The following is a 13,593-nucleotide window of genomic DNA, read 5'->3' as shown; positions in this document are numbered from 1 at the left end:
AACCCGAGGACACCTCTGACTCTGTACTATAGCATATCACAAATTATAATCTCCACGTGTTTCTAATTACTCCTACATTTTACAACACATGAAGTGAAGCTGTTTCACATATTGCAAAACCAGGTGGTAAGTGAATTTATCTTGCCCCTGAAATTAGGGAAGTCCAGCAACTATTCTGATCTATTTCGACTTCTTTGTTTTGGGTTAGTATAACCCCTTGCATTGGGCCAATGATCTGCAGAATTATTTCAGATTGAAGATGAAACTCTTACAAATATCACCAGCCATGTAGTGTGGCATATTACAAACACCCAAGTGACTGCTACAAAGTCAGCTTTGCAACCAAAATGTTTGTGCCCTTCCCAGCAGTTCAGCTGGTGAGCAAAGAGCACTTGTCATCAAGAATACACAAAGCAGAGTTTGAATGCAAGGCAATGAGTTTAATGAAACAGGGAGTCTGAGTGATTTAGAAATATTATAGGAGGTTTCTTCAAGTTTTGTAGATCATGATGGATGCACTCTAAAGGAAAGATGGGGCTTCTTGATCAGCGAGAAGGAAGTGATGCAACTTGCAATTGGCTTTGTCTGGCTATTGACCTGTAGCGTTGCTGTAGATTTCTTTTGAAAACTGAAGCTACTGGATTGAGTCGCAGTTCTTCATCACTTTCCTCTGAAATTGAAAGAACAGATGAAAGGTCAGCATAAAGTGCCAGTGTCATCCCAACCTAACAATATGGGCTATATATTGTCTGGAAAGGTGATTAAGTTTTTATAAAAGTTTTTACATCCTTACTATACTGGTGCTAGCCTTGATCTGAGTGGTATAGGAGCACCGTGCCTCTTCTTTATATACTAGAAACCAGAATACTACTCACACTGATATCCACCTGTTACTTTTCAATGGAATTCTGTTTGTGCAGCAGGGCTTCCCCTCCCCCTCCCAGCCCACTCTCAAAATCTCTTCTGAAGGATCCTCCAATCCTCTGGAGAAGATTTTGAAGGCACGTGCATGGTGGACTACAGGGGAGAGGAGGGAAGGGGGAAGTTTTGTTGCACAAGTGGAAGTCTTCTGCACTGGCTGAACAGCAGCTTAGATACAACCCAAAGACTCATGGGTATTCACTGGCGTTATACCAAACAAGGGAGTCAATAGGCTGGTCAGTTGGGAAAGAGGACGGGACTCCTGTACCTTTAACAGTTGTGTAGTAGAATTTCTGCAGGTGTAGCAAGTGACAACTGCTGGAATTCCTTCATCTAAACAATTATTACAGGAGCAGGAGCCACTATCCTGTTTTTCACCTGCTGGCCACCCTAGTTACACCTCATGAGCACCACTTTGTCCATTGAATTAGACGAAGGTAGGACCTTCAGTCATAACTAATTCAATATTGGTATCTTTGTTTAGCTCAGTGGTTATCAAACTTTTGGGTCGCACACACACCCCCGGTCCCATGAACTCATTCCCAGCATCCCCTACCCTAGAAAAAGCATCATTCAGAATAGTGGTTTGCACAACCCACTAAGGAAGATAAGAATGCAATAAAATTCAAAACAGTGACAATTAATTGCACAATTATTCGAAACAGACCGCTCCCTGCTGAAAGGCCCATTTCCACCTGGCCTAGGGGGTGGGGCCCACACTCACCCTGGGGCACTGCTGGGACAACTCTTGGGTTGGGGCAACTGGCTAAAATGTTTTAAATGGTTCTAATTTTGGTTGCTGTGCTTCATTTTTGTTGGTTAAATGTTTAGTTGTTTTTTAATGTTTGATATTTTGTTGTGTTTTATATGTTGTAAGCCACCCAGAGTGGCTGGGGAAACACAGCCAGATGAGTAGGATATAAATTAAAAATATTATTGTTGTTATTGTTATTATTATTATTATTACTGAAATCCAGTTAAAACTATTTAGTTGAATTAATTCAACAGTGGAACCTCTGGCTTAGCCAGTTATCTCATGGATACACAATTATGCTGTACAAGTAGTCCACCACCTGAAATATGAAGGTAGAAATGTGATTTTAAAAGTTAAAGGATTGCATGCATGCGTGCAAAGGCGTACCTAGGCTCCCTTGCACCCTTGGCAAGGAGCTATATCGGTAACTCCCCATCCCCACCACCAAATCCTTTCCACCTTTGGCAAGGAGATGCATCAGCACCTCTGAAGCCAGGAGAGAAAATGAACCACGAACTCAAAAGATTTGCTTTTTGTTGCCTTTCACCCTCCACCACTGACTTCCTCCATGAACATCGAGGTTAGGGTGTGTCTGCTGTGCCTCCCTTCCTCCTCCTCCTCCTCCATCTGTCTGTCTGCCTCCCTCCCCACCTCAGCTTCCCATGGTAGAGAGTGGGAACAAAACTATTTCTCCTTCTCCCCCACTCCCCACAAATGACTTAGCTTAATTTTCTAGATAGTTGTAGCAAAATATAATTACCACCACAGGAAGCAGAGTTGCTTTTTGCAAAAGGCTTAATTCGCCGACACATTCTTTCAATTTAAATACAGCATTCTTGGTATCACTGTCCTCTGTGTACTTAGAAACTTCTTTCTCAACTTCATCATCTGATTTAAAAAGCACCGTTTTTACGAAAGACTTGACAGGCTCACAGAAGGAGAAAGCTGCATTAAAGCAAAACAAACAAACAAAACAAAAACACTAAAGAGCTGGCGATTTAAGAAATAACTTTTCACATACATTTTATTTCAGATTTTTGGAGTTTTAAATGTATAATGACAATAGTAAATGGGAAGAGTGTATGGCTTGATTATTTTTATTTATTCCTTTTTAGATTTATATACCGTCCTTCAAAAGATCTCAGGGCAGTTCACAAGATAAAAGCACTAGATAAAAGCACAAATAAATAGTTAACACAGAAACAACAAAACCTCCCACAAACACATTTAAAAGGCTGTAGAATATTATCAGGACCGGGGAATGAGAAGAGAGAAATATAAAAGAAAAAACCTTTTCCGCTTCTAGCTTCCTAATCAGCAAATTCTGCCTAAAATGCAGAGGCTGAGTTGCAATATCTCAGTAGGAACACAGGCAGCTGCGTTACACCAAATCAAGCCACTAACTAACTTAGCACAGTCTACCCTGACTGGCTGTAGCTCTGCAGAACTTCAGTCAAGGAGTCTTTGCCAGCCCTGCCTAGAGGGGCTGGAGACTGAAACTGAGACCTTCAGCGTGTAATGCAAATGTAGCAACGTCCAAAGATCAATTAGATATCAGTAGAGAATGGCGTCCATGATTGCCAGTCGGTTATGCTAAGCTCTGCGTCTCCCTGCCACCATTTTGCGACTGGTTCTGTCCCTGCAGCACCACTTTGTGACAGTAATTTTCAGCCATGTCAGGTGGGACTTGAGGGGTAGAAGGCTTGAGAAACCCTGCTCTGCAGTGTTCTCAGGCAGAGAGCCATGCATGGCATTACGGATGCTTACCAGAGTTGCAGCTACATGCCAGGATGAGGAGCAGAAAGAGAAGGGTTGGCTTCATAGCAGCAAGGACCGCTTCCTAGAAATAGCTGGAATGCTTTGTGACTTCCTTTGGAACCTAAGGCGCACAGCCGAGAAAGAAGGAGATATATAAGAGGCTACAAGACTGACTCCTCCCTCAACAGAGCATGGCAGGTCACCAGACTTCCTTCGCGCTTGTCTTCCTTGCGCATTTCCTTAGCAAGGACGCACAGGCAAATATGCCCTCCAGCCAGTTTCAGATATGCAAGCCTCTGTTCTGTTCTCCGAAGCTATGACACGTTGAAGAGGAAACCAAGCAGCCACAAGGACTGCCATTTGCACGGGCAACAGCCATGGCCAGATGTAGTTGCACACAGCATAGAACGTGTTGGAATTTTCCTAAGCCCATTTTAACAACAAGAGCTGTTTCAAATCCCCCAGTAGAAATAACAACACCAAGATCTGCTGAGTTGGGTTTTCTCTAGAATCCTTGTATCTGATATATTTCAATAAAATGTCATCCACTAACTCCATCAACAATAAAGCAGGAGCATAGAAAGGATAATGTTTTATTTCAAACAATTTCTTGGGAAAGTAATGGCAGAGGTGAAGAAATCAGTACTCTTACCCAATCATCTTTAAGGCATCTAGGACAATACCAAACCTTACACACATTCCGCTGATACTTAGTAGGCTTCATCCACTCAGAAGACTACTATGCCTGCAAATTTCATCCAGTTTTGACACATTAAACCCATTTGTTGATCTCTCCAGTATAGTTGATGGGGAGACATCTGAAGCTTTGGAAAACTAACCAAAGCAAGGCTCCTCTTCAGATCTTAAATTAAGTTTGAGGACATTACTAGGCTTCAGTCTGAGACTCCAAAGTGGGTTCTGAACCGAGTAATTTGTTTTTACAACCCTAATCTGTATGCAATGGGACATTTGTTGTTGTGACAGACACTACAGTTGTCACCTCTGTGTTCTTTTTCCTGGAACTGCCATCACTTGTTTACTCACTTTCTATGAGGATTCATACAAAGCGATTGTTGCGTTCTTATATTTTTTGCGGGGGTCTCCTATTATTTTTCAGACCTGGGCTTTTTTGGTGACAATTTGTGTTATAAAATACAATCACAGTAAGCAGCTTGTCTAATCTGAACAGAGAAAACACTTTCAAGGCTTTTAAACATTAGTGTGCCTTTAAACAAAAGCTTTCTGTCTGAAATCCAGGACACACGTTGATGGCACTGGTCCCAGCAGGTGACAGAGGCTTGCATATCCGCTTCAACAGACTCCATTACCACCTGTTATCAATGTTCTTAATGAAATAAAATACACCTATGGAAAGACCCACCAATACAGATTTTGTTTGGGATTTGTTTCTATCATTAAGGGATTTCCTTAGCTATTGACATTTCTTCTCTTGATATTGGCATGCGGTTTCTTTTCTGAAGGAGCAGTTAATTTGGCCACAGGCATGCTTTACTTTTATTCCTGGTTTTGGCATGCTTTGAAATTCAGTTGTTAATTGTGCCAAACTACCGCACCACTAGTTAGTTGGTTATTTACTATTATATTCCACCCTTCCTGCAAAGGAGTCCTAGGTGCTTGGAGTGTGTTTTAAGTTAAAGTGTTTTCCAACCATTGCAAATGCTTTTATTTCTAAGTATTTCAAAGAAAAGTTTGCATTGGGAGATACAAAGGTGAACAACATCCCACATGCAAATAGGTGTAATTGTGTTCTTATGGCCTGTAACTAACACACACAGAGAGAGAGAGAGAGAGAGAGAGAGAGAGCGAGAGAGAGAGAGAGCGCTGTTCTCTCCAGCATTTCCACCAACATGAAATTTCTTTCCATCTCCACCTTGTTGGCTATCTGCCTGCTACAGTAAAAGATGTGTAGAGTGTTGTTGGACTCACCCATCAGAAGGATCACCTAGTGGGGTGGGGCGAGAATCTTTGCATCTGTCCTATTGGTAGATGACTGGTGAAGAAGCTTTGTCTCTTAATTCCCCTCCTCCTTCAAATGCTACTCCATCATTGAAGTGCCCAGTCTGAAGCCCTTAATATCTCTCCTTCTCTCTCTCTCTCTCTCTCACACACACACACAATGAACAAAATGGAGGCAGCTAGTACCAGTTTAATTTTCTGTGGAGGACATAAAGCATAAATGAGTGAAAGCACACATGCCTCCGTCCAAATCAATTCCCAAAGAAGAAAAGTCCATGTATACAAACTAATCCTTTAATTTAGGTAATCACTTAATGACCTGAATAATTTAGAAGCAGCAGTTGTGCTATCAGTTCTTGCCAAAGTCAAGACATTTTTGACGGTTTACAATGCCTAGGATTATGCTGATCGTTTTCGATTTACCTTGCTATGGAATACCGTATTTTTCGCTCTATAACACGCACCAGACCATAACACGCACGTAGTTTTTAGAGGAGGAAAACAAGAAAAAAAAATTCTATTTTTTTTTTATAATGAATTTTTATTGGTTTTCCATAAGTAAAAAAGAAACAAAGCAAAAACATAAACATAAACAAACACAAAATCGACTTCCCCGTACCACCCCTTTTCTGCATTCTTGTTTCAAGATTTTTCAGCAACCCTCTCGTAATAAACTTGATTATATTTCATAAATTTAACTTCTATTAGTTATTAATACAACTGTAGTTCTTTATCTCTTATTACTCTGAGCCCCTAATTTTCCAAATTACAACAGTTTTTAAGATAAACTTTGAATTTGTTCCAATCTTCATCCACCGCCTCTTTCCCCCGGTCTCGAATTCTGCCAGTCATCTCTGCCAGTCCCATATAATCAATCACCTTCGTCTGCCATTCTTCCAACGTGGGTAAATCTTGCGTCTTCCAATACTTTGCTAGAAGAATTCTTGCTGCTGTTGTGGCATACATAAAAAATGTCCTATCCTTCTTTGGCACCATTTGGCCCACCATGCCCAAGAGAAAGGCTTCTGGTTTTTTAACAAAGGTTCTCTTCAGAACTTTTTTTATTTCATTATAGATCATTTCCCAGAAAGCCTTAATCTTCGGGCAGGTCCACCAAAGGTGATAGAAGGTTCCCTCCGTTTCATTACACTTCCAACACTTGTTGTTGGGCAAATGATAGATCTTTGCTAACTTAGCAGGAGTCATGTACCACCTGTAGATCATTTTCATAATGTTTTCTCTTAAGGCATTGCATGCCGTAAATTTAACACCAGTGGTCCATAACTGCTCCCAGTCAGCAAGCTCAATGTCATGCCCAATATCCTGTGCCCATTTGATCATACTGGATTTCACCGTTTCATCTTGAGTATTCCATTTCAACAGCAAGTTGTACATTCTTGACAAGTTTTTAGTATTGGGTTCTAGCAGTTCTGTTTCTAGTTTTGACTTCTCCACTTGGAAGCCTTTCTTTCTGTCCTGTTTGAATACTTCATTTATCTGTCGATAATGTAACCAATCTCTCACCTTAAACTTCAGTTTCTCGAAACTCTGCAATTTTACATTTTCACCATCTTGTTCTATAATTTCAGAATATTTAGGCCAATTAGAACCCATATTCAATTTTTTCACCTCTTTTGCTTCCATTGGTGACAGCCACCTGGGGGTTCTACTTTCAAACAGATCTTTATACCTTATCCAAACATTATACAAAGCTTTCCTCACCATATGGTTCTTAAAACCTTTATGCAATTTTACCTTGTCGTACCATATATATGCATGCCAACCAAATCTGTTATCAAATCCTTCAAGATCCAAAATGTCTGTATTCTCGAGGAGCAGCCAGTCTTTCAACCAGCAAAACGCTGCTGATTCATAGTAAAGTCTTAAGTCCGGCAGGGCAAAACCCCTCTATCTTTTACATCTGTTAATGTCTTAAATTTTATTCTTGGCTTTTTGCCCTGCCAAACAAACTTCGATATGTCTTTCTGCCACCTCTTGAAACAGTCCATCTTGTCTATTATTTGTAATGTCTGAAACAAAAATAACATTCTAGGCAATACATTCATTTTGATAACAGCAATTCTGCCTAACAAGGAAAGTTTCAGCCTTGACCATATGTCTAAATCTTTCTTGACTTCTGTCCAACATTTATCATAATTGTCTTTAAAAAGATTTACATTTTTCGCTGTCAAATTCACCCCCAAGTACTTCACTTTTTTTGCTATCTCCAAACCTGTTTCATTCTGGAATGTCTCTTTTTCTTCATATGTTAGATTTTTCTCCAAGACTTTAGTTTTTTGTTTGTTCAATTTAAATCCTGCAACTTGACCAAATATCTCAATCAGTTCTAAAACTCTTTTTGTACTAGTGTTTGGCTGCTGCAGAGTCAAAACTAGGTCATCTGCAAATGCCCTTAGTTTATACTCTCTCACTCCGACCTGAATTCCTTTAACCAACTGGTCCTTTCTAATCATATTTAACAAAACCTCCAGGACCAGTATGAAAAGTAGAGGGGAAATAGGACATCCCTGTCGTGTTCCTTTCTCTATAGCTATCTCTTCCGTTACCACATTATTCACAATTAGCTTTGCCTTCTGCTCAGAGTATATTGCACCTATACCATTTTCAAAACCTTGGCCTACCCCCATCCCTTGGAGATTCTTTTTCATAAAACTCCAACAAATATTGTCAAAGGCTTTCTCCGCGTCCACAAAAATCAAAACCGCTTTTCTGTTAATGTTCATTTCCAGCAGTTCCACAATGTCTATTATGTTCCTCACATTGTCAGACATGTGTCTTCCCGGGAGAAAGCCAGTTTGATCCTTATGAATCTCACCTATCAATACTTTCTTCAGTCTTTTTGCTAAAATGTCTGCAAAAATTTTGTAATCCACATTTAGTAATGATATCGGGCGGTAGTTCTTAACCTGATTCTTTTCAGTCTCAGTCTTTGGTATAAGTGAGATAAAAGCCTCTTTCCACGTTTCAGGTGCCTTTTTCCCCTCCAGTATTTCGTTGCAGACTTCTTTCAATGGTTGCACTAAACATTCTCTCAAAGCTTTATAATATCTGGCCGTCAATCCATCTGGTCCTGGAAAAAATATTCTAAACGAAATAGTGGATATATGATTTTTGTGGTTCATGCTGTGGCCACAGACATGTGATCTGACAGTGAGTTTGGAGTAGCCCAATGCAAAAATCCTGAGGATCCATGTGGATCCATGCTTTATAACCATGGAGGAGGGAAGGAAGGGGAACCATGGATCCTCTGCTCATGACTGCAGCAGATCCCCCCCGCCACCCGCAGGCATTCGCTCCATAACACGCACAGACATTTCCCCTTATTTTCTAGGAGGAAAAAAGTGAGTGTTATGGTGCCAAAAATACGGTAATCTGCCTTTGCCTCTTCCCCTGCCCAGTCCCCAACCATTTGCTCCTTGTAACTGTGAAAATCTTACAGCCACTGATCTTTGCAAACCTCATGATCCTGTTCACCAGTTCTTAACACAAATGCTTCCTTGCTATTTATACCCATTAGTTATCTTGGCAGGGGTGCCAACTTGAATAAAATATTGGAGGGTCCAGATAAGCCCTTCCTCTGCCCCTATCCACCTTAGGCTTCAAGCTTGGGCTTTTTTCACTCACCCTTGGTCACCTCCAACACAGGAGAAGGTTACTAGTAGGCTCTAGCTTGTCTGCCCCCTGTTGATTTCTGTTCCCCATCATCGTCATCGTCATCATCATCACCACTGCCACATCATAACCATGAAAACCTTATGGCTATTGATCTTTGCAAAATCTACCATCCTATTCTGCATTCAGGTAGGTAGCCATGTTGATCTGACGCAGTTGAAATAAAAAATAAAAAATTGTCCAGTAGCACCTTAGAGACCAACTAAGTTTGTTCTTGGTACAGTATAAGCTTTCGTGTGCATGCACCAGAACAAACTTAGTTGGTCTATAAGGTGCTACAGGACAATTTTTTTAAAAAAATATTTATACATCCTATTCTGCAGTTCTTAATGAGCACTAACTCTCCCTGAGCTCACTACCTTTCCAGCAACACTAACTTAAGTTCATTCATTCCTAATTTTCTATTGTCCTCATATTTTGTTTGTATGCCACCAAATACATATTCAGATAGTTATTTTCTTTATACAGAGTTTTGGAGGAAATCAGAGACATGGCGTGCAAGCCTGAGCGCATGTGAAACTGATACAGCGCTTGCAAGCCATGTACATGAAAAATGAAAACATGTCAGGTAGATATAGATATTGTTGCTTTTCTGACAGTTTTAGCTTGATTTATACATTAAGAAACTCGCAGGAGTTTCTAAGTGTTCCATCCTCACCATAACCCTATGAAGTAGATTATGCAAAGTTGTTTTCTCTGAGAGGCAAAGTGGTACAGTTAAGAAATGTTAGGCTTTGGACTTAGTGGTCCGACACCACCCCCTTTCGATGAGCACATGAACTACTTCAGTTGTGAAGCACACAGTTAACATTTATTTCCTCCATCTCCTCCTCCTCCTCCTCCTCCTCCTCCTCCACGACGACCACCACCACCACCAATTCCACACTTTAAAACTGTTTCTACATTCATGATAAATTTAAGCAAGTGAAAAAACAAACAAAAACTGTTTGTCAACCCTGATTTAAAAGAAAAAAACAACTATGAGCACCTGAAATTTCACATTTTAAAATCATTTAAAATCATAGCACTACCATGCCTACAAGAATGAAATGGAGTCTGTTGCCCTGCTGCTAAATACACATAAATGGGAATAAACACTATTTTGTTCTAAAAAAAAGAATAAGACATAGTTAGGGGGGGGAGTGTTAAAAATGAACATCTGTAGCCATGCTGCACATGCCTGGTTGGCTGGCTGCCCCCTAACTATAGAATGTATTGAAAAATAAGAAGGAAAAGATGTTAGCCTTGGTGGGCTCCAACATGCCCATGCTGACCCAAGTGCTGATGTGGGGCCTGTTTGCCTCTCCTTGCATCATCTGAACTGCTGCTGTGGTCTAAACCACAGAGCCTAGGGCTTGCAGATCGGAAGGTCAGCAGTTCAAATCCCCACAACGGGGTGAGCTCCTGTTGCTCGGTCCCTGCTCCTGCCAACCTGTCAGTTCGAAAGCACATCAAAGTGCAAGTAGATGAATAGGTACCGCTCTGGCAGGAAGGTAAACGGTGTTTCCATGCGCTGCTCTGGTTTCGCCAGAAGTGGCTTAATCATGCTGGCCACATGACCCAGAAGCTGTACGCCGGCTCCCTCGGCCAGTAAAGGTAAACGGTGTTTCCGTGCACTGCTCTGGTTTCGCCAGAAGTGGCTTAGTCATGCTGGCCACATGACCCGGAAAAACTGTCTGCAGACAAATGTGGGCTTCCTTGGCCAGTAAAGTGAGCCCTGCAACCCCAGAGTCGTTCATGACTGGACTTAACTGTCGGGGTCCTTTACCTTTACCTTTACCTTTACCTAAGGATGCAGGAACCTGGACTTTGACCCTGACATCCAGCCCTTATTAAATCACTGCTTAGAGGAAATGCATTACCAAAAATGAGGACAATAGAGAACATTGATTTGCATAAAACTGGCACATCTCAGCTTCTCAATAGCCTTGTGAAGTAGGCTATGCAAATAAAGATTGATATTTTTGCCCCAAACCTGCTGGTGAAGTCCATATGAGAATGGGATTTTCCATATCTAAACTCAGCATGTTGCTCACAAATTAGCAATGTTTAAAACAGCCCTCTGTCTTTGCTAGATTTGCTTTTCCAAACCAATGGAAGGTTTACTTATTATTATTATTATTATTTAAATAATTTTTACCTGCAGATTTCACAAAAAGGGGAAGGAAAAAGAACAGTGTAGGAAAAAATCAAAATAAGATGTGCTGATGGTTATTGTATCCATACTGTGAACTGATGATGTTTTTTTGTTAGTGCTGTTTATATATTCTTTTTCTTTCCTTCCTTTTATTGCCTTTATTTATTCGTCTTTTTCTTCCACCAATTGAAGGATTCCCCTCCCATCCATCTTCCCCCCACCTCAAGAAATAAGGAAGATAACAGATGTGAATAAGTTTATAGTGCCCTCCGTTTTCATGTGATGGGTAGAACATCTGTTACTATTTCCTGTTTCTGAACTATGCAATTAAATAAATTACATGCCCAGTTTTGCACCTCCTAAAGTGTCTCCCCCCTGCCCAGAAACTGACACTTGTCCTTCTGTTCATCACCCCAGCATGCTGCTACTTCTTTGGTAAGAATCACTTATGGATCTTTGCAGCAAGTCACTGAAAAAGCAAAAATAAAACAATTCAGTGCATGCTTTCAGAGACAGCATTTGTAAATGAAATACAGTGGTACCTCGGGTTAAGTACTTAATTTGTTCCGGAGGTCCGTTCTTAACCTGAAACTATTCTTAACCTGAAGCACCACTTTAGCTAATGGGGCCTCCTGCTGCTGCCACGCCGCCAGAGCACAATTTCTGTTCTCATCCTGATCAAAGTTCTTAACCTGAAGCACTATTTCTGGGTTAGCGGAGTCTGTAACCTGAAGCGTATGTAACCTGAAGCATATGTAACCCGAGGTACCACTGTACAGTAAAACAGGTTCCAAAATGAGGACATTTCAGACATCTGCCTCTCCATGTGCATAGTATCACCTCATTGGGACATGCACCTGTGTGGCTGAATGCAACATCTTCTCTTTAAGCTGCAAAATGTCACATGAAGGAAAACGTCCTTCATTTCTAGCATTAATATTTTGGCGTTGTGATGACCAGCCACCTTTCTTCAAGAGAATTTGACGGTTCTCCCATTGCCCAGAACAAGGTGTTATAGGAATTCTAAGGTCTCATATATAAAAATAATCCATTCATAAATGTACAAGGTAAACACATACCTAAGTATATGAGCCACGTATCTGAAATAGTGCTCTTGGATACCCCATAAGGCAGTGGTGTCCAAACTTTTTTCCAAAGAGGGCCATGAGGAGCCAACCAAAGTTGTTAACCTTTTTTTTAGGATTGAAGTTGTTGAGCTTTTTTTTACCCTGGGAAATAAACTGCCACAGCATTAAACTGACTGGCGGGCCAGCCAGATTAGGCCCCCGAAACGGACTTTGTACATGCCTGCCATAAGAGTATGTGTGTGCGGCTGCACTCAAGCGCAGCACAATCTGATGGAGATTTGCTCAGCTGTGGGTTCTGTTGTGTTCTGCAGGGCTTATTCCCTAATTCCCTTATTTTCTTTTGTGCATCTCACTGGCAAGCCACGAGATGGAGCTCTAAGAATCATTGAAGATGGTCAGTGTTACTTGAGGAGTTATTATTTGCTCCACAGTGACCATCTGGATCCTGTGGCAACTTATTGCACTTAGAGTAGATGTCACCCAAACCTTGTGGAGACCGTTGTAAGAAGAACCTTTGTTTGACCAGTGCTACACAGAGGAAGCACAATACATTAAAGTTCCTACTTTCCTGCCCAGCTCCAAGCAGGGCTGCATCACATGTCTTTGTCATGCAAATACATAAAGCACCAGAGTGGGTTTACCTGGCTTGAGCTGTGCTGCCTCCAGAGGCTGGGAGAGCTACGTGGCTGCCCAGCACATAACAGCAACACTGTCACTGTGCATGTGTCTGCTTGCATGCAAGGGGGAGGCAGAGGCTGTTGGCTGCACCCACAACAGCATCAAATGCTGGTGGGAACTGAGGAAGCAATTGCTGCTGTGGGATCTATCAAGGGCAGCCTGTTCTGGGCACCCAATACTCTGGAGCTGGGCTTGTGTCCTTTAGTATATCAATGTGAACCCATCGTCACTTACTATTAAGGGGCGGGGGGAATGTTGTCCTTCTAGATTTGTTCTCTAGACCCCCAAAAGTAGCCTCTGTGACAAAATGCATTCATCATACAAACTTAGAAATGAATCCTGAGCACAGGGTTACAAGGCAGTGATTCGAGCATGAAAGATTCAAGAACATGGCATAAAAATTCTCAAGGTTTTCTGTAGCATAATCAGGGTTTGATGTAAGGTTTGATGAGGCCCTAAGCTGCTGAAGGTAATGGGGCCCTTTATATGTCCAGCTGTCCTTTGTCAACAACAAATTGTCGCTGTTTTTGTGTGTGTTGAATATATGCTATATGGTAATTTATGGACCTCATAGGTACCTAAAGCCA

At 41.3% G+C, this 13,593-nt stretch overlaps 1 long non-coding RNA gene across 1 annotated transcript; it reads right to left on the bottom strand.

Moving 5' to 3' along the window:
- Positions 1-383: 383 nt before the first annotated feature.
- On the bottom strand, positions 384-3,759 carry LOC144327553 (uncharacterized). The gene is made up of 3 exons (XR_013392692.1): positions 3,443-3,759; positions 2,436-2,620; positions 384-670 (listed from the first exon to the last, which is right to left on the bottom strand). It is a non-coding gene; the product is annotated as an uncharacterized LOC144327553 (long non-coding RNA).
- Between the last annotated feature and the right edge of the window lie 9,834 nt (positions 3,760-13,593).

Source organism: Podarcis muralis, chromosome 1 (assembly GCF_964188315.1).
Source record: "Podarcis muralis chromosome 1, rPodMur119.hap1.1, whole genome shotgun sequence".
NCBI lineage: Eukaryota > Metazoa > Chordata > Lepidosauria > Squamata > Lacertidae > Podarcis > Podarcis muralis.
Note: the sequence above shows the minus strand (reverse complement) of the source record. Positions and strands in the feature narration are given on the sequence as shown.